The 22,550-nt window shown below is 48.7% G+C and overlaps 15 non-coding genes across 15 annotated transcripts; all 15 read left to right on the top strand.

Annotated features, from left to right (window-relative positions):
- Positions 1-1,554: 1,554 nt before the first annotated feature.
- On the top strand, positions 1,555-1,626 carry TRNAP-AGG (transfer RNA proline (anticodon AGG)). The gene has a single exon. It is a non-coding gene; the product is annotated as a tRNA-Pro (tRNA).
- Positions 1,627-2,014: 388 nt separating this feature from the next.
- TRNAV-CAC (transfer RNA valine (anticodon CAC)) lies at positions 2,015-2,087 on the top strand. Its single transcript has one exon. It is a non-coding gene; the product is annotated as a tRNA-Val (tRNA).
- A 307-nt stretch (positions 2,088-2,394) lies between these two features.
- Positions 2,395-2,506, top strand: TRNAL-CAA (transfer RNA leucine (anticodon CAA)). The gene is made up of 2 exons: positions 2,395-2,432; positions 2,461-2,506. It is a non-coding gene; the product is annotated as a tRNA-Leu (tRNA).
- Positions 2,507-5,983: 3,477 nt separating this feature from the next.
- On the top strand, positions 5,984-6,095 carry TRNAL-CAA (transfer RNA leucine (anticodon CAA)). The gene is made up of 2 exons: positions 5,984-6,021; positions 6,050-6,095. It is a non-coding gene; the product is annotated as a tRNA-Leu (tRNA).
- Positions 6,096-8,726: 2,631 nt separating this feature from the next.
- On the top strand, positions 8,727-8,798 carry TRNAP-AGG (transfer RNA proline (anticodon AGG)). Its single transcript has one exon. It is a non-coding gene; the product is annotated as a tRNA-Pro (tRNA).
- Positions 8,799-9,186: 388 nt separating this feature from the next.
- On the top strand, positions 9,187-9,259 carry TRNAV-CAC (transfer RNA valine (anticodon CAC)). Its single transcript has one exon. It is a non-coding gene; the product is annotated as a tRNA-Val (tRNA).
- A 306-nt stretch (positions 9,260-9,565) lies between these two features.
- Positions 9,566-9,677, top strand: TRNAL-CAA (transfer RNA leucine (anticodon CAA)). Its single transcript has 2 exons — positions 9,566-9,603; positions 9,632-9,677. It is a non-coding gene; the product is annotated as a tRNA-Leu (tRNA).
- Positions 9,678-12,298: 2,621 nt separating this feature from the next.
- TRNAP-AGG (transfer RNA proline (anticodon AGG)) lies at positions 12,299-12,370 on the top strand. The gene has a single exon. It is a non-coding gene; the product is annotated as a tRNA-Pro (tRNA).
- A 388-nt stretch (positions 12,371-12,758) lies between these two features.
- TRNAV-CAC (transfer RNA valine (anticodon CAC)) lies at positions 12,759-12,831 on the top strand. The gene has a single exon. It is a non-coding gene; the product is annotated as a tRNA-Val (tRNA).
- A 305-nt stretch (positions 12,832-13,136) lies between these two features.
- TRNAL-CAA (transfer RNA leucine (anticodon CAA)) lies at positions 13,137-13,248 on the top strand. The gene is made up of 2 exons: positions 13,137-13,174; positions 13,203-13,248. It is a non-coding gene; the product is annotated as a tRNA-Leu (tRNA).
- Positions 13,249-15,867: 2,619 nt separating this feature from the next.
- On the top strand, positions 15,868-15,939 carry TRNAP-AGG (transfer RNA proline (anticodon AGG)). The gene has a single exon. It is a non-coding gene; the product is annotated as a tRNA-Pro (tRNA).
- Positions 15,940-16,327: 388 nt separating this feature from the next.
- On the top strand, positions 16,328-16,400 carry TRNAV-CAC (transfer RNA valine (anticodon CAC)). The gene has a single exon. It is a non-coding gene; the product is annotated as a tRNA-Val (tRNA).
- Positions 16,401-16,708: 308 nt separating this feature from the next.
- TRNAL-CAA (transfer RNA leucine (anticodon CAA)) lies at positions 16,709-16,820 on the top strand. Its single transcript has 2 exons — positions 16,709-16,746; positions 16,775-16,820. It is a non-coding gene; the product is annotated as a tRNA-Leu (tRNA).
- Positions 16,821-19,440: 2,620 nt separating this feature from the next.
- TRNAP-AGG (transfer RNA proline (anticodon AGG)) lies at positions 19,441-19,512 on the top strand. Its single transcript has one exon. It is a non-coding gene; the product is annotated as a tRNA-Pro (tRNA).
- Positions 19,513-19,900: 388 nt separating this feature from the next.
- On the top strand, positions 19,901-19,972 carry TRNAV-CAC (transfer RNA valine (anticodon CAC)). The gene has a single exon. It is a non-coding gene; the product is annotated as a tRNA-Val (tRNA).
- The last annotated feature ends 2,578 nt before the right edge of the window (positions 19,973-22,550 follow it).

The raw sequence follows: 22,550 nt of genomic DNA, 5'->3' as shown, positions 1-22,550 counted from the left end.
TTCCATAAATACGGCGGCCGCATGGCGCTTCAGAATGGCGTTAGACGGCGCAACATTTTTTGACGCTAAACTGCGTTAGCGCAGTTTAGCGTCAAAAAGTATAAATATGGGCCTAAATGCACAGTGCTTCTCCATGGTAATTTCGGGTCCAGTTCTGAAATCACCTCTTGGAATGAAAGTGATCCCAGTTCCTTTCTTCCAAGGGAAGAGATCGTGTTCCGGAAGGTTCAGCTTTGAGCGTCATGAACATTGGCCCTCATCCTTGCATCCCAGTCCAATGCATAGCCACATAAAGCAAGCAGGTGTGTCTGTTTCCATAGTGTGGTGGTTCCAGTACAATGCATAGCCACATGAAGCAAGCCGGCAAGTGTGTCTGTTTGTCTAGTGTAGTGGTTATCATGCGCACCTCACATGCGAAAGGTCCCTGGTTCGAGTCGCTGGGCTTTTTCACAGTATTTGCATTTCCTGCCTCACCTGACAGGCAAGCTGAGATAAAAGAGACTGTGTCTATCCCTCACCATCGTGAGGTACTACGCTCCTGGGGCATCTGTCACAGCTCACCAAGAGGAGTTGCGCCAGCTTACGGCAGTCAGTTGCTCACTGTTTGACCTTTGCAATGAAGCCTGAGCCTACAGCATTCAAGCCAGCCAAGGAAGGAAGGTACGAGAGCGAAAATAGCTTTCCTGCCCTCACCAAGAACACACACCTTGAGCAAATAAAGTGCCAGACTTACAAGGCCCTATCGCCACCGGAGCATCACTTTTAGTGACGCCCCGGTGGCACTATGCACTGCGCGGTATTTACAAGATGGCGTTCAGCCACTTTTTGTGGCTTAACACCACCTTGTAAATACGGCCCCTTAGCACGCAGCGCGTTCCCTGGAAGGGGCGTGCAATGGATGTTGTTGGGAGTGTGCCACAGCAACACCATAGCATTTTGATGCTGCTCCAGATTTAGGAATTGGCGTAAATCTGCGTCAGCACCAAAATCCAACGCCATCCCAGGGGTGTCGTTAGAGTGGCGCACTGAGGAGAAATGTTTTCATTTCTCCTTGTTTTTGCTCTTTCTATGTGTGATGCATTCTGCAGCACACATAGAAGTAAGAGCAAATCACCATTGAAGATTTTTTTTTTGGGCAGGAAGGTGTCCCTTCCTGCACAAAAACAATTTCCCCCTCAACGCAGTCATCCTTGTACCATGGTGCAAGAACGGCTGCGTTGGCGCTCAGCAGCTAATTTAGAGCTGGCGCAGGGGGAAGCACAGGGGTGCGCTGTATTTTACTAAATACGTCGCTTCCCTGCATTTTTAAAATGACGGCGCGTGGGGCTTGCAAATTTGGCACAGCGTCGCGCTTAGTCATTTTCTTGTAAATCTGGGCCAAAATGTCTAAAGGATAGAGGCTTTTTATGTCATGTTCGATGAAGACCATGCAAATGACTCTAGTCGTACTGCAGAAGAGAGCACCATGTGCAGTTTCTTGCTTTGGGATGTAGTCTCCCACTCTCTGTCACCAACCCTCCGAGCAGGGTCGGAGCCGTTGCATTTCTGTGCCCAGGCTCGTTGGTCTAGGGGTATGATTCTCGCTTAGGGTGCGAGAGGTCCCGGGTTCAAATCCCGGACGAGCCCATTTTAGCGGAAAACAATCAAATCCTGCTCAAAATACACAACCCCTCAACATTTCTCATTCCACTCGAAGCATTGTTGCGCAAAACATATTTTTTGCCTCAGGCGAAAAATGGATTACAATGCCTTGGCTTCCTTCCTGCTTGCTCTCAGTGCGCCCTGTGTGATGATTTCACAGGCTCTCCTTCCTGGCATTTAGGCATCAGATATTTGTCTGTCTCTGCCCGCAGCTGTGGGATTTTTCAGGACGTCTGAGTGTATGCATGCTGGCTGACACCGCTGCAATTTTCACACTTACCCCTCGCATTCCGAGCAACTGCTGATAAAGTATAGAGGAAATCGTGCAAACATATGAGGGGAACTGTGCTCCTTCAGTCAAACCAGCAAGCTTGTTTCTGTAGTGTAGTGGTTATCACGTTCGCCTCACACGCGAAAGGTCCCTGGTTCGAGACCGGGCAGAAACACTTGGCAGCAGCAGCTTTTGTGTTTGCTCCCTAAAACCTCAGTCTCTCTCAATGCACACTTAGACAGAAATGACCTTTAAAAACTTGTGACCTGTGTAAAACGTGCTTTACTATTGCAGGACGCTAAAAAGTTATCTGCATCCCTCGGTGGTCGTGCATGTGCATTGTTTCTTGTTCTGTTTTTTTTTTTTTTTCTTGGCCATGTTATATTGTGGGGCCTTTAAAGCTGTGACTTTGATAGGAACATTGCAAGCGGCAAAATCAACAAGTGCAGACTGAAGAGTCCGACCTGCACACTGTTTTGGCTGTCAGGATGGCCGAGTGGTCTAAGGCGCCAGACTCAAGAGAGCTTGATCTTCAGTGAAGCTGAGCCTTCTGGTCTCTTCATGGAGGCGTGGGTTCAAATCCCACTTCTGACAGGTGTATTTTCTTCCCTTAAATCTTGCTCTGCTTGCAGAGCCAGCTCCTCACACCACTATCTTTGGAAGCTGCTGTGGCATGTGAGGAGAAATCCACCAACCCATCGGCTGGGCCCTCAATCAAAATTCTGTGTATTACTGGAAGGGGCGTCTCAGGCACACCTTCTGTTAGAGCTGCACTTTATGACAGTAACTACCATGCTGGTTTCTACTTAAGCAGTTGATTCTATCGTTTGAAGTGAGGCTCTCCTGCCACCTTTTGGGCAAAGAAGACACTGCCCCTGCAACAACACAGGCAGACAAGCTCAAACTAGGTTTCTTGGTTAGGTGGGCGGAGCATATTGGCAATGGTGCCTCCACGTGACTTGCAATTTACATGAAGAAGACAGAGAGGCAGCTGGGAGTAGGCAGTACCCATGAACCCCTGAACACTGTCTTGCGACTAGCACACAATTCTGAAATGAGGCGGGGGAAAGGAGGTGATTTCCCCATCAAGGGCCATTCCGGGAAATCAGCCACCCTGCGTCTCCCAGGTGAGTGTTTCAGGCCTATGAGCCACTAATATAAATCTCGCCTGATCGAGCGCTGATCGAGCAAGTGTGCTTGAATCCAAGAGGCATGCTCCTCTGGCTCAAGAGCTAGCAGGCCCTTCAGTGCTTCTGGTTGGGAAGTCTAAGGTGCAAGGGTCCATGACTTGCAGTGGGTTACAACTACCAGAAAGGGTCTGCTTTTCACATCAGTGCCCTAGTTCAGCTCACTGGCACAGGGCATTTTGACTACCTCTTGCCTTGCTAGAGACAAACAAAAAATTCTTGACAGAAAACATCAATTGCTATGGCACGCTTAGAGAGAAAGAGCCTCCAAATGGCCCTGCTTTTCGGAAAGACGCTTCAGAAGATGTTTCAAATGACTATGCAGCGGCAGTCTAGTTGGTATAGGGGTATGATTCTCGCTTCGGGTGTGAGAGGACCTCGGTTCAAATCCCAGACAAACCCCTACCTTTATAGGTACAGTCTGTGTTTTAAACAGGAGTATTTCTGCTTTTCACTCTTGTAAGATGTCATGTTGCAATGCAATACATGCTTTATACTGGCGTCGAGACGGTTCAGCATCATGAAGGTATGCGACATTTCTTTGCAACTGCTTTTCTGTGCTGGAGCAGCAGTGCTCGTAGGAACATTAAATGCACAGTGCTTCTCCATGGTAATTTCGGGTCCAGTTCTGAAATCACCTCTTGGAATGAAAGTGATCCCAGTTCCTTTCTTCCAAGGGAAGAGATCGTGTTCCGGAAGGCTCAGCTTTGAGCGTCATGAACATTGGCCCTCATCCTTGCATCCCAGTCCAATGCATAGCCACATAAAGCAAGCAGGTGTGTCTGTTTCCATAGTGTGGTGGTTCCAGTACAATGCATAGCCACATGAAGCAAGCCGGCAAGTGTGTCTGTTTGTCTAGTGTAGTGGTTATCATGCGCACCTCACATGCGAAAGGTCCCTGGTTCGAGTCGCTGGGTTTTTTCACAGTATTTGCATTTCCTGCCTCACCTGACAGGCAAGCTGAGATAAAAGAGACTGTGTCTATCCCTCACCATCGTGAGGTACTACGCTCCTGGGGCATCTGTCACAGCTCACCAAGAGGAGTTGCGCCAGCTTACGGCAGTCAGTTGCTCACTGTTTGACCTTTGCAATGAAGCCTGAGCCTACAGCATTCAAACCAGCCAAGGAAGGAAGGTACGAGAGCGAAAATAGCTTTCCTGCCCTCACCAAGAACACACACCTTGAGCAAATAAAGTGCCAGACTTACAAGGCCCTATCGCCACCGGAGCATCACTTTTAGTGACGCCCCGGTGGCACTATGCACTGCGCGGTATTTACAAGATGGCGTTCAGCCACTTTTTGTGGCTTAACACCACCTTGTAAATACGGCCCCTTAGCACGCAGCGCGTTCCCTGGAAGGGGCGTGCAATGGGTGTTGTTGGGAGTGTGCCACAGCAACACCATAGCATTTTGATGCTGCTCCAGATTTAGGAGTTGGTGTAAATCTGCGTCAGCGCCAAAATCCAACGCCATCCCAGGGGTGTCGTTAGAGTGGCACACTGAGGAGAAATGTTTTCATTTCTCCTTGTTTTTGCTCTTTCTATGTGTGATGCATTCTGCAGCACACATAGAAGTAAGAGCAAATCACCATTGAAGATTTTTTTTTTGGGCAGGAAGGTGTCCCTTCCTGCACAAAAACAATTTCCCCCTCAACGCAGTCATCCTTGTACCATGGTGCAAGAACGGCTGCGTTGGCGCTCAGCAGCTAATTTAGATCTGGCGCAGGGGGAAGCACAGGGGTGCGCTGTATTTTACTAAATACGTCGCTTCCTTGCATTTTGAAAATGACGGCGCGTGGGGCTTGCAAATTTGGCACAGCGTCGCGCTTAGTCATTTTCTTGTAAATCTGGGCCAAAATGTCTAAAGGATAGAGGCTTTTTATGTCATGTTCGATGAAGACCATGCAAATGACTCTAGTCGTACTGCAGAAGAGAGCACCATGTGCAGTTTCTTGCTTTGGGATGTAGTCTCCCACTCTCTGTCACCAACCCTCCGAGCAGGGTCGGAGCCGTTGCGTTTCTGTGCCCAGGCTTGTTGGTCTAGGGGTATGATTCTCGCTTAGGGTGCGAGAAGTCCCGGGTTCAGGTCCCGGGTTCAAATCCCGGACGAGCCCATTTTAGCGGAAAACAATCAAATCCTGCTCAAAATACACAACCCCTCAACATTTCTCATTCCACTCGAAGCATTGTTGCGCAAAACATATTTTTTGCCTCAGGCGAAAAATGGATTACAATGCCTTGGCTTCCTTCCTGCTTGCTCTCAGTGCGCCCTGTGTGATGATTTCACAGGCTCTCCTTCCTGGCATTTAGGCATCAGATATTTGTCTGTCTCTGCCCGCAGCTGTGGGATTTTTCAGGACGTCTGAGTGTATGCATGCTGGCTGACACCGCTGCAATTTTCACACTTACCCCTCGCATTCCGAGCAACTGCTGATAAAGTATAGAGGAAATCGTGCAAACATATGAGGGGAACTGTGCTCCTTCAGTCAAACCAGCAAGCTTGTTTCTTTAGTGTAGTGGTTATCACGTTCGTCTCACACGCGAAAGGTCCCCGGTTCGAGACCGGGCAGAAACACTTAGCAGCAGCAGCAGCTTTTGTGTTTGCTCCCTAAAACCTCAGTCTCTCTCAATGCACACTTAGACAGAAATGACCTTTAAAAACTTGTGACCTGTGTAAAACGTGCTTTACTATTGCAGGACGCTAAAAAGTTATCTGCATCCCTCGGTGGTCGTGCATGTGCATTGTTTCTTGTTCTGTTTTTTTTTTTTTTTCTTGGCCATGTTATATTGTGGGGCCTTTAAAGCTGTGACTTTGATAGGAACATTGCAAGCGGCAAAATCAACAAGTGCAGACTGAAGAGTCCGACCTGCACACTGTTTTGGCTGTCAGGATGGCCGAGTGGTCTAAGGCGCCAGACTCAAGGGAGCTTGATCTTCAGTGAAGCTGAGCCTTCTGGTCTCTTCATGGAGGCGTGGGTTCAAATCCCACTTCTGACAGGTGTATTTTCTTCCCTTAAATCTTGCTCTGCTTGCAGAGCCAGCTCCTCACACCACTATCTTTGGAAGCTGCTGTGGCATGTGAGGAGAAATCCACCAACCCATCGGCTGGGCCCTCAATCAAAATTCTGTGTATTACTGGAAGGGGCGTCTCAGGCACACCTTCTGTTAGAGCTGCACTTTTAGAGAGTAACTACCATGCTGGTTTCTACTTAAGCAGTTGATTCTATCGTTTGAAGTGAGGCTCTCCTGCCACCTTTTGGGCAAAGAAGACACTGCCCCTGCAACAACACAGGCAGACAAGCTCAAACTAGGTTTCTTGGTTAGGTGGGCGGAGCATATTGGCAATGGTGCCTCCTCGTGACTTGCAATTTACATGAAGAAGACAGAGAGGCAGCTGGGAGTAGGCAGTACCCATGAACCCCTGAACACTGTCTTGCGACTAGCACACAATTCTGAAATGAGGCGGGGGAAAGGAGGTGATTTCCCCATCAAGGGCCATTCCGGGAAATCAGCCACCCTGCGTCTCCCAGGTGAGTGTTTCAGGCCTATGAGCCACTAATATAAATCTCGCCTGATCAAGCCTGATCGAGCGCTGATCGAGCAAGTCTGCTTGAATCCAAGAGGCATGCTCCTCTGGCTCAAGAGCTAGCAGGCCCTTCAGTGCTTCTGGTTGGGAAGTCTAAGGTGCAAGGGTCCATGACTTGCAGCGGGTTACAACTACCAGAAAGGGTCTGCTTTTCACATCAGTGCCCTAGTTCAGCTCACTGGCACAGGGCATTTTGACTACCTCTTGCCTTGCTAGAGACAAACAAAAAATCCTTGACAGAAAACATCAATTGCTATGGCACGCTTAGAGAGAGAGAGCCTCCAAATGGCCCTGCTTTTCGGAAAGACGCTTCAGAAGATGTTTCAAATGACTATGCAGCGGCAGTCTAGTTGGTATAGGGGTATGATTCTCGCTTCGGGTGTGAGAGGACCTCGGTTCAAATCCCAGACAAACCCCTACCTTTATAGGTTCAGTCTGTGTTTTAAACAGGAGTATTTATGCTTTTCACTCTTGTAAGATGTCATGTTGCAATGCAATACATGCTTTATACTGGCGTCGAGACGGTTCAGCATCATGAAGGTATGCGACATTTCTTTGCAACTGCTTTTCTGTGCTGGAGCAGCAGTGCTCGTAGGAACATTAAATGCACAGTGCTTCTCCATGGTAATTTCGGGTCCAGTTCTGAAATCACCTCTTGGAATGAAAGTGATCCCAGTTCCTTTCTTCCAAGGGAAGAGATCGTGTTCCGGAAGGCTCAGCTTTGAGCGTCATGAACATTGGCCCTCATCCTTGCATCCCAGTCCAATGCATAGCCACATAAAGCAAGCAGGTGTGTCTGTTTCCATAGTGTGGTGGTTCCAGTACAATGCATAGCCACATGAAGCAAGCCGGCAAGTGTGTCTGTTTGTCTAGTGTAGTGGTTATCATGCGCACCTCACATGCGAAAGGTCCCTGGTTCGAGTCGCTGGGCTTTTTCACAGTATTTGCATTTCCTGCCTCACCTGACAGGCAAGCTGAGATAAAAGAGACTGTGTCTATCCCTCACCATCGTGAGGTACTACGCTCCTGGGGCATCTGTCACAGCTCACCAAGAGGAGTTGCGCCAGCTTACGGCAGTCAGTTGCTCACTGTTTGACCTTTGCAATGAAGCCTGAGCCTACAGCATTCAAGCCAGCCAAGGAAGGAAGGTACGAGAGCGAAAATAGCTTTCCTGCCCTCACCAAGAACACACACCTTGAGCAAATAAAGTGCCAGACTTACAAGGCCCTATCGCCACCGGAGCATCACTTTTAGTGACGCCCCGGTGGCACTATGCACTGCGCGGTATTTACAAGATGGCGTTCAGCCACTTTTTGTGGCTTAACACCACCTTGTAAATACGGCCCCTTAGCACGCAGCGCGTTCCCTGGAAGGGGCGTGCAATGGGTGTTGTTGGGAGTGTGCCACAGCAACACCATAGCATTTTGATGCTGCTCCAGATTTAGGAGTTGGCGTAAATCTGCGTCAGCACCAAAATCCAACGCCATCTCAGGGGTGTCGTTAGAGTGGCGCACTGAGGAGAAATGTTTTCATTTCTCCTTGTTTTTGCTCTTTCTATGTGTGATGCATTCTGCAGCACACATAGAAGTAAGAGCAAATCACCATTGAAGATTTTTTTTTGGGGCAGGAAGGTGTCCCTTCCTGCACAAAAACAATTTCCCCCTCAACACAGTCATCCTTGTACCATGGTGCAAGAACGGCTGCGTTGGCGCTCAGCAGCTAATTTAGAGCTGGCGCAGGGGGAAGCACAGGGGTGCGCTGTATTCTACTAAATACGACGCTTCCCTGCATTTTGAAAATGACGGCGCATGGGGCTTGCAAATTTGGCACAGCGTCACGCTTAGTCATTTTCTTGTAAATCTGGGCCAAAATGTCTAAAGGATAGAGGCTTTTTATGTCATGTTCGATGAAGACCATGCAAATGACTCTAGTCGTACTGCAGAAGAGAGCACCATGTGCAGTTTCTTGCTTTGGGATGTAGTCTCCCACTCTCTGTCACCAACCCTCCGAGCAGGGTCGGAGCCGTTGCATTTCTGTGCCCAGGCTTGTTGGTCTAGGGGTATGATTCTCGCTTAGGGTGCGAGAGGTCCCGGGTTCAAATCCCGGACGAGCCCATTTTAGCGGAAAACAATCAAATCCTGCTCAAAATACACAACCCCTCAACATTTCTCATTCCACTCGAAGCATTGTTGCGCAAAACATATTTTTTGCCTCAGGCGAAAAATGGATTACAATGCCTTGGCTTCCTTCCTGCTTGCTCTCAGTGCGCCCTGTGTGATGATTTCACAGGCTCTCCTTCCTGGCATTTAGGCATCAGATATTTGTCTGTCTCTGCCCGCAGCTGTGGGATTTTTCAGGACGTCTGAGTGTATGCATGCTGGCTGACACCGCTGCAATTTTCACACTTACCCCTCGCATTCCGAGCAACTGCTGATAAAGTATAGAGGAAATCGTGCAAACATATGAGGGGAACTGTGCTCCTTTAGTCAAGCCAGCAAGCTTGTTTCTGTAGTGTAGTGGTTATCACGTTCGCCTCACACGCGAAAGGTCCCCGGTTCGAGACCGGGCAGAAACAATTGGCAGCAGCAGCTTTTGTGTTTTCTCCCTAAAACCTCAGTCTCTCTCAATGCACACTTAGACAGAAATGACCTTTAAAAACTTGTGACCTGTGTAAAACGTGCTTTACTATTGCAGGACGCTAAAAAGTTATCTGCATCCCTCGGTGGTCGTGCATGTGCATTGTTTCTTGTTCTGTTTTTTTTTTTTTTCTTGGCCATGTTATATTGTGGGGCCTTTAAAGCTGTGACTTTGATAGGAACATTGCAAGCGGCAAAATCAACAAGTGCAGACTGAAGAGTCCGACCTGCACACTGTTTTGGCTGTCAGGATGGCCGAGTGGTCTAAGGCGCCAGACTCAAGAGAGCTTGATCTTCAGTGAAGCTGAGCCTTCTGGTCTCTTCATGGAGGCGTGGGTTCAAATCCCACTTCTGACAGGTGTATTTTCTTCCCTTAAATCTTGCTCTGCTTGCAGAGCCAGCTCCTCACACCACTATCTTTGGAAGCTGCTGTGGCATGTGAGGAGAAATCCACCAACCCATCGGCTGGGCCCTCAATCAAAATTCTGTGTATTACTGGAAGGGGCGTCTCAGGCACACCTTCTGTTAGAGCTGCACTTTTAGAGAGTAACTACCATGCTGGTTTCTACTTAAGCAGTTGATTCTATCGTTTGAAGTGAGGCTCTCCTGCCACCTTTTGGGCAAAGAAGACACTGCCCCTGCAACAACACAGGCAGACAAGCTCAAACTAGGTTTCTTGGTTAGGTGGGCGGAGCATATTGGCAATGGTGCCTCCTCGTGACTTGCAATTTACATGAAGAAGACAGAGAGGCAGCTGGGAGTAGGCAGTACCCATGAACCCCTGAACACTGTCTTGCGACTAGCACACAATTCTGAAATGAGGCGGGGGAAAGGAGGTGATTTCCCCATCAAGGGCCATTCCGGGAAATCAGCCACCCTGCGTCTCCCAGGTGAGTGTTTCAGGCCTATGAGCCACTAATATAAATCTTGCCTGATCGAGCGCTGATCAAGCAAGTGTGCTTGAATCCAAGAGGCATGCTCCTCTGGCTCAAGAGCTAGCAGGTCCTTCAGTGCTTCTGGTTGGGAAGTCTAAGGTGCAAGGGTCCATGACTTGCAGCGGGTTACAACTACCAGAAAGGGTCTGCTTTTCACATCAGTGCCCTAGTTCAGCTCACTGGCACAGGGCATTTTGACTACCTCTTGCCCTGCTAGAGACAAACAAAAAATCCTTGACAGAAAACATCAATTGCTATGGCACGCTTAGAGAGAGACAGCCTCCAAATGGCCCTGCTTTTTGGAAAGACGCTTCAGAAGATGTTTCAAATGACTATGCAGCGGCAGTCTAGTTGGTATAAGGGTATGATTCTCGCTTCGGGTGTGAGAGGACCTCGGTTCAAATCCCAGACAAACCCCTACCTTTATAGGTTTAGTCTGTGTTTTAAACAGGAGTATTTATGCTTTTCACTCTTGTAAGATGTCATGTTGCAATTCAATACATGCTTTATACTGGCGTCGAGACGGTTCAGCATCATGAAGGTATGCGAGATTTCTTTGCAACTGCTTTTCTGTGCTGGAGCAGCAGTGCTCGTAGGAACATTAAATGCACAGTGCTTCTCCATGGTAATTTCGGGTCCAGTTCTGAAATCACCTCTTGGAATGAAAGTGATCCCAGTTCCTTTCTTCCAAGGGAAGAGATCGTGTTCCGGAAGGCTCAGCTTTGAGCGTCATGAACATTGGCCCTCATCCTTGCATCCCAGTCCAATGCATAGCCACATAAAGCAAGCAGGTGTGTCTGTTTCCATAGTGTGGTGGTTCCAGTACAATGCATAGCCACATGAAGCAAGCCAGCAAGTGTGTCTGTTTGTCTAGTGTAGTGGTTATCATGCGCACCTCACATGCGAAAGGTCCCTGGTTCGAGTCGCTGGGCTTTTTCACAGTATTTGCATTTCCTGCCTCACCTGACAGGCAAGCTGAGATAAAAGAGACTGTGTCTATCCCTCACCATCGTGAGGTACTACGCTCCTGGGGCATCTGTCACAGCTCACCAAGAGGAGTTGCGCCAGCTTACGGCAGTCAGTTGCTCACTGTTTGACCTTTGCAATGAAGCCTGAGCCTACAGCATTCAAACCAGCCAAGGAAGGAAGGTACGAGAGCGAAAATAGCTTTCCTGCCCTCACCAAGAACACACACCTTGAGCAAATAAAGTGCCAGACTTACAAGGCCCTATCGCCACCGGAGCATCACTTTTAGTGACGCCCCGGTGGCACTATGCACTGCGCGGTATTTACAAGATGGCGTTCAGCCACTTTTTGTGGCTTAACACCACCTTGTAAATACGGCCCCTTAGCACGCAGCGCGTTCCCTGGAAGGGGCGTGCAATGGGTGTTGTTGGGAGTGTGCCACAGCAACACCATAGCATTTTGATGCTGCTCCAGATTTAGGAGTTGGCGTAAATCTGCGTCAGCACCAAAATCCAACGCCATCCCAGGGGTGTCGTTAGAGTGGCGCACTGAGGAGAAATGTTTTCATTTCTCCTTGTTTTTGCTCTTTCTATGTGTGATGCATTCTGCAGCACACATAGAAGTAAGAGCAAATCACCATTGAAGATTTTTTTGGGGGGCAGGAAGGTGTCCCTTCCTGCACAAAAACAATTTCCCCCTCGACGCAGTCATCCTTGTACCATGGTGCAAGAACGGCTGCGTTGGCGCTCAGCAGCTAATTTAGAGCTGGCGCAGGGGGAAGCACAGGGGTGCGCTGTATTCTACTAAATACGGCGCTTCCCTGCATTTTGAAAATGACAGCGCGTGGGGCTTGCAAATTTGGCACAGCGTCGCGCTTAGTCATTTTCTTGTAAATCTGGGCCAAAATGTCTAAAGGATAGAGGCTTTTTATGTCATGTTCGATGAAGACCATGCAAATGACTCTAGTCGTACTGCAGAAGAGAGCACCATGTGCAGTTTCTTGCTTTGGGATGTAGTCTCCCACTCTCTGTCACCAACCCTCCGAGCAGGGTCGGAGCCGTTGCATTTCTGTGCCCAGGCTCGTTGGTCTAGGGGTATGATTCTCGCTTAGGGTGCGAGAGGTCCCAGGTTCAAATCCCGGACGAGCCCATTTTAGCGGAAAACAATCAAATCCTGCTCAAAATACACAACCCCTCAACATTTCTCATTCCACTCGAAGCATTGTTGCGCAAAACATATTTTTTGCCTCAGGCGAAAAATGGATTACAATGCCTTGGCTTCCTTCCTGCTTGCTCTCAGTGCGCCCTGTGTGATGATTTCACAGGCTCTCCTTCCTGGCATTTAGGCATCAGATATTTGTCTGTCTCTGCCCGCAGCTGTGGGATTTTTCAGGACGTCTGAGTGTATGCATGCTGGCTGACACCGCTGCAATTTTCACACTTACCCCTCGCATTCCGAGCAACTGCTGATAAAGTATAGAGGAAATCGTGCAAACATATGAGGGGAACTGTGCTCCTTTAGTCAAGCCAGCAAGCTTGTTTCTGTAGTGTAGTGGTTATCACGTTCGCCTCACACGCGAAAGGTCCCCGGTTCGAGACCGGGCAGAAACACTTGGCAGCAGCAGCTTTTGTGTTTGCTCCCTAAAACCTCAGTCTCTCTCAATGCACACTTAGACAGAAATGACCTTTAAAAACTTGTGACCTGTGTAAAACGTGCTTTACTATTGCAGGACGCTAAAAAGTTATCTGCATCCCTCGGTGGTCGTGCATGTGCATTGTTTCTTGTTCTGTTTTTTTTTTTTTCTTGGCCATGTTATATTGTGGGGCCTTTAAAGCTGTGACTTTGATAGGAACATTGCAAGCGGCAAAATCAACAAGTGCAGACTGAAGAGTCCGACCTGCACATTGTTTTGGCTGTCAGGATGGCCGAGTGGTCTAAGGCGCCAGACTCAAGAGAGCTTGATCTTCAGTGAAGCTGAGCCTTCTGGTCTCTTCATGGAGGCGTGGGTTCAAATCCCACTTCTGACAGGTGTATTTTCTTCCCTTAAATCTTGCTCTGCTTGCAGAGCCAGCTCCTCACACCACTATCTTTGGAAGCTGCTGTGGCATGTGAGGAGAAATCCACCAACCCATCGGCTGGGCCCTCAATCAAAATTCTGTGTATTACTGGAAGGGGCGTCTCAGGCACACCTTCTGTTAGAGCTGCACTTTATGACAGTAAATACCATGCTGGTTTCTACTTAAGCAGTTGATTCTATCGTTTGAAGTGAGGCTCTCCTGCCACCTTTTGGGCAAAGAAGACACTGCCCCTGCAACAACACAGGCAGACAAGCTCAAACTAGGTTTCTTGGTTAGGTGGGCGGAGCATATTGGCAATGGTGCCTCCTCGTGACTTGCAATTTACATGAAGAAGACAGAGAGGCAGCTGGGAGTAGGCAGTACCCATGAACCCCTGAACACTGTCTTGCGACTAGCACACAATTCTGAAATGAGGCGGGGGAAAGGAGGTGATTTCCCCATCAAGGGCCATTCCGGGAAATCAGCCACCCTGCGTCTCCCAGGTGAGTGTTTCAGGCCTATGAGCCACTAATATAAATCTCGCCTGATCGAGCCCTGATCGAGCAAGTGTGCTTGAATCCAAGAGGCATGCTCCTCTGGCTCAAGAGCTAGCAGGCCCTTCAGTGCTTCTGGTTGGGAAGTCTAAGGTGCAAGGGTCCATGACTTGCAGCGGGTTACAACTACCAGAAAGGGTCTGCTTTTCACATCAGTGCCCTAGTTCAGCTCACTGGCACAGGGCATTTTGACTACCTCTTGCCTTGCTAGAGACAAACAAAAAATCCTTGACAGAAAACATCAATTGCTATGGCACGCTTAGAGAGAGAGAGCCTCCAAATGGCCCTGCTTTTCGAAAGACGCTTCAGAAGATGTTTCAAATGACTATGCAGCGGCAGTCTAGTTGGTATAGGGGTATGATTTTCGCTTCGGGTGTGAGAGGACCTCGGTTCAAATCCCAGACAAACCCCTACCTTTATAGGTTCAGTCTGTGTTTTAAACAGGAGTATTTCTGCTTTTCACTCTTGTAAGATGTCATGTTGCAATGCAATACATGCTTTATACTGGCGTCGAGACGGTTCAGCATCATGAAGGTATGCGAGATTTCTTTGCAACTGCTTTTCTGTGCTGGAGCAGCAGTGCTCGTAGGAACATTAAATGCACAGTGCTTCTCCATGGTAATTTCGGGTCCAGTTCTGAAATCACCTCTTGGAATGAAAGTGATCCCAGTTCCTTTCTTCCAAGGGAAGAGATCGTGTTCCGGAAGGCTCAGCTTTGAGCGTCATGAACATTGGCCCTCATCCTTGCATCCCAGTCCAATGCATAGCCACATAAAGCAAGCAGGTGTGTCTGTTTCCATAGTGTGGTGGTTCCAGTACAATGCATAGCCACATGAAGCAAGCCAGCAAGTGTGTCTGTTTGTCTAGTGTAGTGGTTATCATGCGCACCTCACATGCAAAAGGTCGCTGGTTCGAGTCGCTGGGCTTTTTCACAGTATTTGCATTTCCTGCCTCACCTGACAGGCAAGCTGAGATAAAAGAGACTGTGTCTATCCCTCACCATCGTGAGGTACTACGCTCCTGGGGCATCTGTCACAGCTCACCAAGAGGAGTTGCGCCAGCTTACGGCAGTCAGTTGCTCACTGTTTGACCTTTGCAATGAAGCCTGAGCCTACAGCATTCAAGCCAGCCAAGGAAGGAAGGTACGAGAGCGAAAATAGCTTTCCTGCCCTCACCAAGAACACACACCTTGAGCAAATAAAGTGCCAGACTTACAAGGCCCTATCGCCAACGGAGCATCACTTTTAGTGACGCCCCGGTGGCACTATGCACTGCGCGGTATTTACAAGATGGCGTTCAGCCACTTTTTGTGGCTTAACACCACCTTGTAAATACGGCCCCTTAGCACGCAGCGCGTTCCCTGGAAGGGGCGTGCAATGGGTGTTGTTGGGAGTGTGCCACAGCAACACCATAGCATTTTGATGCTGCTCCAGATTTAGGAGTTGGCGTAAATCTGCGTCAGCACCAAAATCCAACGCCATCCCAGGGGTGTCGTTAGAGTGGCGCACTGAGGAGAAATGTTTTCATTTCTCCTTGTTTTTGCTCTTTCTATGTGTGACGCATTCTGCAGCACACATAGAAGTAAGAGCAAATCACCATTGAAGATTTTTTTTTGGGCAGGAAGGTGTCCCTTCCTGCACAAAAACAATTTCCCCCTCAACGCAGTCATCCTTGTACCATGGTGCAAGAACGGCTGCGTTGGCGCTCAGCAGCTAATTTAGAGCTGGCGCAGGGGGAAGCACAGGGGTGCGCTGTATTCTACTAAATACGGCGCTTCCCTGCATTTTGAAAATGACGGCGCATGGGGCTTGCAAATTTGGCACAGCGTCGCGCTTAGTCATTTTCTTGTAAATCTGGGCCAAAATGTCTAAAGGATAGAGGCTTTTTATGTCATGTTCGATGAAGACCATGCAAATGACTCTAGTCGTACTGCAGAAGAGAGCACCATGTGCAGTTTCTTGCTTTGGGATGTAGTCTCCCACTCTCTGTCACCAACCCTCCGAGCAGGGTCGGAGCCGTTGCATTTCTGTGCCCAGGCTCGTTGGTCTAGGGGTATGATTCTCGCTTAGGGTGCGAGAGGTCCCGGGTTCAAATCCCGGACGAGCCCATTTTAGCGGAAAACAATCAAATCCTGCTCAAAATACACAACCCCTCAACATTTCTCATTCCACTCGAAGCATTCTTGCGCAAAACATATTTTTTGCCTCAGGCGAAAAATGGATTACAATGCCTTGGCTTCCTTCCTGCTTGCTCTCAGTGCGCCCTGTGTGATGATTTCACAGGCTCTCCTTCCTGGCATTTAGGCATCAGATATTTGTCTGTCTCTGCCCGCAGCTGTGGGATTTTTCAGGACGTCTGAGTGTATGCATGCTGGCTGACACCGCTGCAATTTTCACACTTACCCCTCGCATTCCGAGCAACTGCTGATAAAGTATAGAGGAAATCGTGCAAACATATGAGGGGAACTGTGCTCCTTCAGTCAAACCAGCAAGCTTGTTTCTGTAGTGTAGTGGTTATCACGTTCGCCTCACACGCGAAAGGTCCCCGGTTCGAGACCGGGCAGAAACACTTGGCAGCAGCAGCTTTTGTGTTTGCTCCCTAAAACCTCAGTCTCTCTCAATGCACACTTAGACAGAAATGACCTTTAAAAACTTGTGACCTGTGTAAAACATGCTTTACTATTGCAGGACGCTAAAAAGTTATCTGCATCCCTCGGTGGTCGTGCATGTGCATTGTTTCTTGTTCTGTTTTTTATTTTTTTTTCTTGGCCATGTTATATTGTGGGGCCTTTAAAGCTGTGACTTTGATAGGAACATTGCAAGCGGCAAAATCAACAAGTGCAGACTGAAGAGTCTGACCTGCACACTGTTTTGCCTGTCAGGATGGCCGAGTGGTCTAAGGCGCCAGACTCAAGAGAGCTTGATCTTCAGTGAAGCTGAGCCTTCTGGTCTCTTCAAGGAGGCGTGGGTTCAAATCCCACTTCTGACAGGTGTATTTTCTTCCCTTAAATCTTGCTCTGCTTGCAGAGCCAGCTCCTCACACCACTATCTTTGGAAGCTGCTGTGGCATGTGAGGAGAAATCCACCAAACCATCGGCTGGGCCCTCAATCAAAATTCTGTGTATTACTGGAAGGGGCGTCTCAGGCACACCTTCTGTTAGAGCTGCACTTTATGACAGTAACTACCATGCTGGTTTCTACTTAAGCAGTTGATTCTATTGTTTGAAGTGAGGCTCTCCTGCCACCTTTTGGGCAAAGAAGACACTGCCCCTGCAACAACACAGGAAGACAAGCTCAAACTAGGTTTCTTGGTTAGGTGGGCGGAGCATATTGGCAATGGTGCCTCCTCGTGACTTGCAATTTACATGAAGAAGACAGAGAGGCAGCTGGGAGTAGGCAGTACCCATGAACCCCTGAACACTGTCTTGCGACTAGCACACAATTCTGAAATGAGGCGGGGGAAAGGAGGTGATTTCCCCATCAAGGGCCATTCCGGGAAATCAGCCACCCTGCGTCTCCCAGGTGAGTGTTTCAGGCCTTTGAGCCACTAATATAAATCTCGCCTGATCGAGCGCTGATCGAGCAAGTGTGCTTGAATCCAAGAGGCATGCTCCTCTGGCTCAAGAGCTAGCAGGCCCTTCAGTGCTTCTGGTTGGGAAGTCTAAGGTGCAAGGGTCCATGACTTGCAGCGGGTTACAACTACCAGAAAGGGTCTGCTTTTCACATCAGTGCCCTAGTTCAGCTCACTGGCACAGGGCATTTTGACTACCTCTTGCCTTGCTAGAGACAAACAAAAAATCCTTGACAGAAAACATCAATTGCTATGGCACGCTTAGAGAGAGAGAGCCTCCAAATGGCCCTGCTTTTCGGAAAGACGCTTCAGAAGATGTTTCAAATGACTATGCAGCGGCAGTCTAGTTGGTATAGGGGTATGATTCTCGCTTCGGGTGTGAGAGGACCTCGGTTCAAATCCCAGACAAACCCCTACCTTTATAGGTTCAGTCTGTGTTTTAAACAGGAGTATTTATGCTTTTCACTCTTGTAAGATGTCATGTTGCAATGCAATACATGCTTTATACTGGCATCGAGACGGTTCAGCATCATGAAGGTATGCGAGATTTCTTTGCAACTGCTTTTCTGTGCTGGAGCAGCAGTGCTCGTAGGAACATTAAATGCACAGTGCTTCTCCATGGTAATTTCGGGTCCAGTTCTGAAATCACCTCTTGGAATGAAAGTGATCCCAGTTCCTTTCTTCCAAGGGAAGAGATCGTGTTCCGGAAGGCTCAGCTTTGAGCGTCATGAACATTGGCCCTCATCCTTGCATCCCAGTCCAATGCATAGCCACATAAAGCAAGCAGGTGTGTCTGTTTCCATAGTGTGGTGGTTCCAGTACAATGCATAGCCACATGAACCAAGCCGGCAAGTGTGTCTATTTGTGTAGTGTAGTGGTTATCATGCGCACCTCACATGCGAAAGGTCCCTGGTTCGAGTCGCTGGGCTTTTTCACAGTATTTGCATTTCCTGCCTCACCTGACAGGCAAGCTGAGATAAAAGAGACTGTGTCTATCCCTCACCATCGTGAGGTACTACGCTCCCGGGGCATCTGTCACAGCTCACCAAGAGGAGTTGCGCCAGCTTACGGCAGTCAGTTGCTCACTGTTTGACCTTTGCAATGAAGCCTGAGCCTACAGCATTCAAGCCAGCCAAGGAAGGAAGGTACGAGAGCGAAAATAGCTTTCCTGCCCTCACCAAGAACACACACCTTGAGCAAATAAAGTGCCAGACTTACAAGGCCCTATCGCCACCGGAGCATCACTTTTAGTGACGCCCCGGTGGCACTATGCACTGCGCGGTATTTACAAGATGCCGTTCAGCCACTTTTTGTGGCTTAACACCACCTTGTAAATACGGCCCCTTAGCACGCAGCGCGTTCCCTGGAAGGGGCGTGCAATGGGTGTTGTTGGGAGTGTGCCACAGCAACACCATAGCATTTTGATGCTGCTCCAGATTTAGGAGTTGGCGTAAATCTGCGTCAGCACCAAAATCCAACGCCATCCCAGGGGTGTCGTTAGAGTGGCGCACTGAGGAGAAATGTTTTCATTTCTCCTTGTTTTTGCTCTTTCTATGTGTGATGCATTCTGCAGCACACATAGAAGTAAGAGCAAATCACCATTGAAGATTTTTTTTTGGGCAGGAAGGTGTCCCTTCCTGCACAAAAACAATTTCCCCCTCAACGCAGTCATCCTTGTACCATGGTGCAAGAACGGCTGCGTTGGCGCTCAGCAGCTAATTTAGAGCTGGCGCAGGGGGAAGCACAGGGGTGCGCTGTATTCTACTAAATACGGCGCTTCCCTGCATTTTGAAAATGACGGCGCATGGGGCTTGCAAATTTGGCACAGCGTCGCGCTTAGTCATTTTCTTGTAAATCTGGGCCAAAATGTCTAAAGGATAGAGGCTTTTTATGTCATGTTCGATGAAGACCATGCAAATGACTCTAGTCGTACTGCAGAAGAGAGCACCATGTGCAGTTTCTTGCTTTGGGATGTAGTCTCCCACTCTCTGTCACCAACCCTCCGAGCAGGGTCGGAGCCGTTGCATTTCTGTGCTCAGGCTCGTTGGTCTAGGGGTATGATTCTCGCTTAGGGTGCGAGAGGTCCCGGGTTCAAATCCCGGACGAGCCCATTTTAGCGGAAAACAATCAAATCCTGCTCAAAATACACAACCCCTCAACATTTCTCATTCCACTCGAAGCATTGTTGCGCAAAACATATTTTTTGCCTCAGGCGAAAAATGGATTACAATGCCTTGGCTTCCTTCCTGCTTGCTCTCAGTGCGCCCTGTGTGATGATTTCACAGGCTCTCCTTCCTGGCATTTAGGCATCAGATATTTGTCTGTCTCTGCCCGCAGCTGTGGGATTTTTCAGGACGTCTGAGTGTATGCATGCTGGCTGACACCGCTGCAATTTTCACACTTACCCCTCGCATTCCGAGCAACTGCTGATAAAGTATAGAGGAAATCGTGCAAACATATGAGGGGAACTGTGCTCCTTCAGTCAAACCATCAAGCTTGTTTCTGTAGTGTAGTGGTTATCACGTTCGCCTCACACGCGAAAGGTCCCGGTTCGAAACCGGGCAGAAACACTTGGCAGCAGCAGCTTTTGTGTTTGCTCCCTAAAACCTCAGTCTCTCTCAATGCACACTTAGACAGAAATGACCTTTAAAAACTTGTGACCTGTGTAAAACGTGCTTTACTATTGCAGGACGCTAAAAAGTTATCTGCATCCCTCGGTGGTCGTGCATGTGCATTGTTTCTTGTTCTGTTTTTTCTTTTTTTTTCTTGGCCATGTTATATTGTGGGGCCTTTAAAGCTGTGACTTTGATAGGAACATTGCAAGCGGCAAAATCAACAAAGGCAGACTGAAGAGTCCGACCTGCACACTGTTTTGGCTGTCAGGATGGCCGAGTGGTCTAAGGCGCCAGACTCAAGAGAGCTTGATCTTCAGTGAAGCTGAGCCTTCTGGTCTCTTCATGGAGGCGTGGTTTCAAATCCCACTTCTGACAGGTGTATTTTCTTCCCTTAAATCTTGCTCTGCTTGCAGAGCCAGCTCCTCACACCACTATCTTTGGAAGCTGCTGTGGCATGTGAGGAGAAATCCACCAACCCATCGGCTGGGCCCTCAATCAAAATTCTGTGTATTACTGGAAGGGGCGTCTCAGGCACACCTTCTGTTAGAGCTGCACTTTATGACAGTAACTACCATGCTGGTTTCTACTTAAGCAGTTGATTCTATCGTTTGAAGTGAGGCTCTCCTGCCACCTTTTGGGCAAAGAAGACACTGCCCCTGCAACAACACAGGCAGACAAGCTCAAACTAGGTTTCTTGGTTAGGTGGGCGGAGCATATTGGCAATGGTGCCTCCTCGTGACTTGCAATTTACATGAAGAAGACAGAGAGGCAGCTGGGAGTAGGCAGTACCCATGAACCCCTGAACACTGTCTTGCGACTAGCACACAATTCTGAAATGAGGCGGGGGAAAGGAGGTGATTTCCCCATCAAGGGCCATTCCGGGAAATCAGCCACCCTGCGTCTCCCAGGTGAGTGTTTCAGGCCTATGAGCCACTAATATAAATCTCGCCTGATCGAGCCCTGATCGAGCAAGTGTGCTTGAATCCAAGAGGCATGCTCCTCTGGCTCAAGAGCTAGCAGGCCCTTCAGTGCTTCTGGTTGGGAAGTCTAAGGTGCAAGGGTCCATGACTTGCAGCGGGTTACAACTACCAGAAAGGGTCTGCTTTTCACATCAGTGCCCTAGTTCAGCTCACTGGCACAGGGCATTTTGACTACCTCTTGCCTTGCTAGAGACAAACAAAAAATCCTTGACAGAAAACATCAATTGCTATGGCACGCTTAGAGAGAGAGAGCCTCCAAATGGCCCTGCTTTTCGGAAAGACGCTTCAGAAGATGTTTCAAATGACTATGCAGCGGCAGTCTAGTTGGTATAGGGGTATGATTCTCGCTTCGGGTGTGAGAGGACCTCGGTTCAAATCCCAGACAAACCCCTACCTTTATAGGTTCAGTCTGTGTTTTAAACAGGAGTATTTCTGCTTTTCACTCTTGTAAGATGTCATGTTGCAATGCAATACATGCTTTATACTGGCGTCGAGACGGTTCAGCATCATGAAGGTATGCGAGATTTCTTTGCAACTGCTTTTCTGTGCTGGAGCAGCAGTGCTCGTAGGAACATTAAATGCACAGTGCTTCTCCATGGTAATTTCGGGTCCAGTTCTGAAATCACCTCTTGGAATGAAAGTGATCCCAGTTCCTTTCTTCCAAGGGAAGAGATCGTGTTCCGGAAGGCTCAGCTTTGAGCGTCATGAACATTGGCCCTCATCCTTGCATCCCAGTCCAATGCATAGCCACATAAAGCAAGCAGGTGTGTCTGTTTCCATAGTGTGGTGGTTCCAGTACAATGCATAGCCACATGAAGCAAGCCGGCAAGTGTGTCTGTTTGTCTAGTGTAGTGGTTATCATGCGCACCTCACATGCGAAAGGTCCCTGGTTCGAGTCGCTGGGCTTTTTCACAGTATTTGCATTTCCTGCCTCACCTGACAGGCAAGCTGAGATAAAAGAGACTGTGTCTATCCCTCACCATCGTGAGGTACTACGCTCCTGGGGCATCTGTCACAGCTCACCAAGAGGAGTTGCGCCAGCTTACGGCAGTCAGTTGCTCACTGTTTGACCTTTGCAATGAAGCCTGAGCCTACAGCATTCAAGCCAGCCAAGGAAGGAAGGTACGAGAGCGAAAATAGCTTTCCTGCCCTCACCAAGAACACACACCTTGAGCAAATAAAGTGCCAGACTTACAAGGCCCTATCGCCACCGGAGCATCACTTTTAGTGACGCCCCGGTGGCACTATGCACTGCGCGGTATTTACAAGATGCCGTTCAGCCACTTTTTGTGGCTTAACACCACCTTGTAAATACGGCCCCTTAGCACGCAGCGCGTTCCCTGGAAGGGGCGTGCAATGGGTGTTGTTGGGAGTGTGCCACAGCAACACCATAGCATTTTGATGCTGCTCCAGATTTAGGAGTTGGCGTAAATCTGCGTCAGCACCAAAATCCAACGCCATCCCAGGGGTGTCGTTAGAGTGGCGCACTGAGGAGAAATGTTTTCATTTCTCCTTGTTTTTGCTCTTTCTATGTGTGATGCATTCTGCAGCAC

The sequence above is a fragment of the Pleurodeles waltl genome, chromosome 10 (assembly GCF_031143425.1).
Source record: "Pleurodeles waltl isolate 20211129_DDA chromosome 10, aPleWal1.hap1.20221129, whole genome shotgun sequence".
NCBI classification, from domain to species: domain Eukaryota; kingdom Metazoa; phylum Chordata; class Amphibia; order Caudata; family Salamandridae; genus Pleurodeles; species Pleurodeles waltl.
This window is presented reverse-complemented; position numbering and strand designations above follow the sequence as displayed.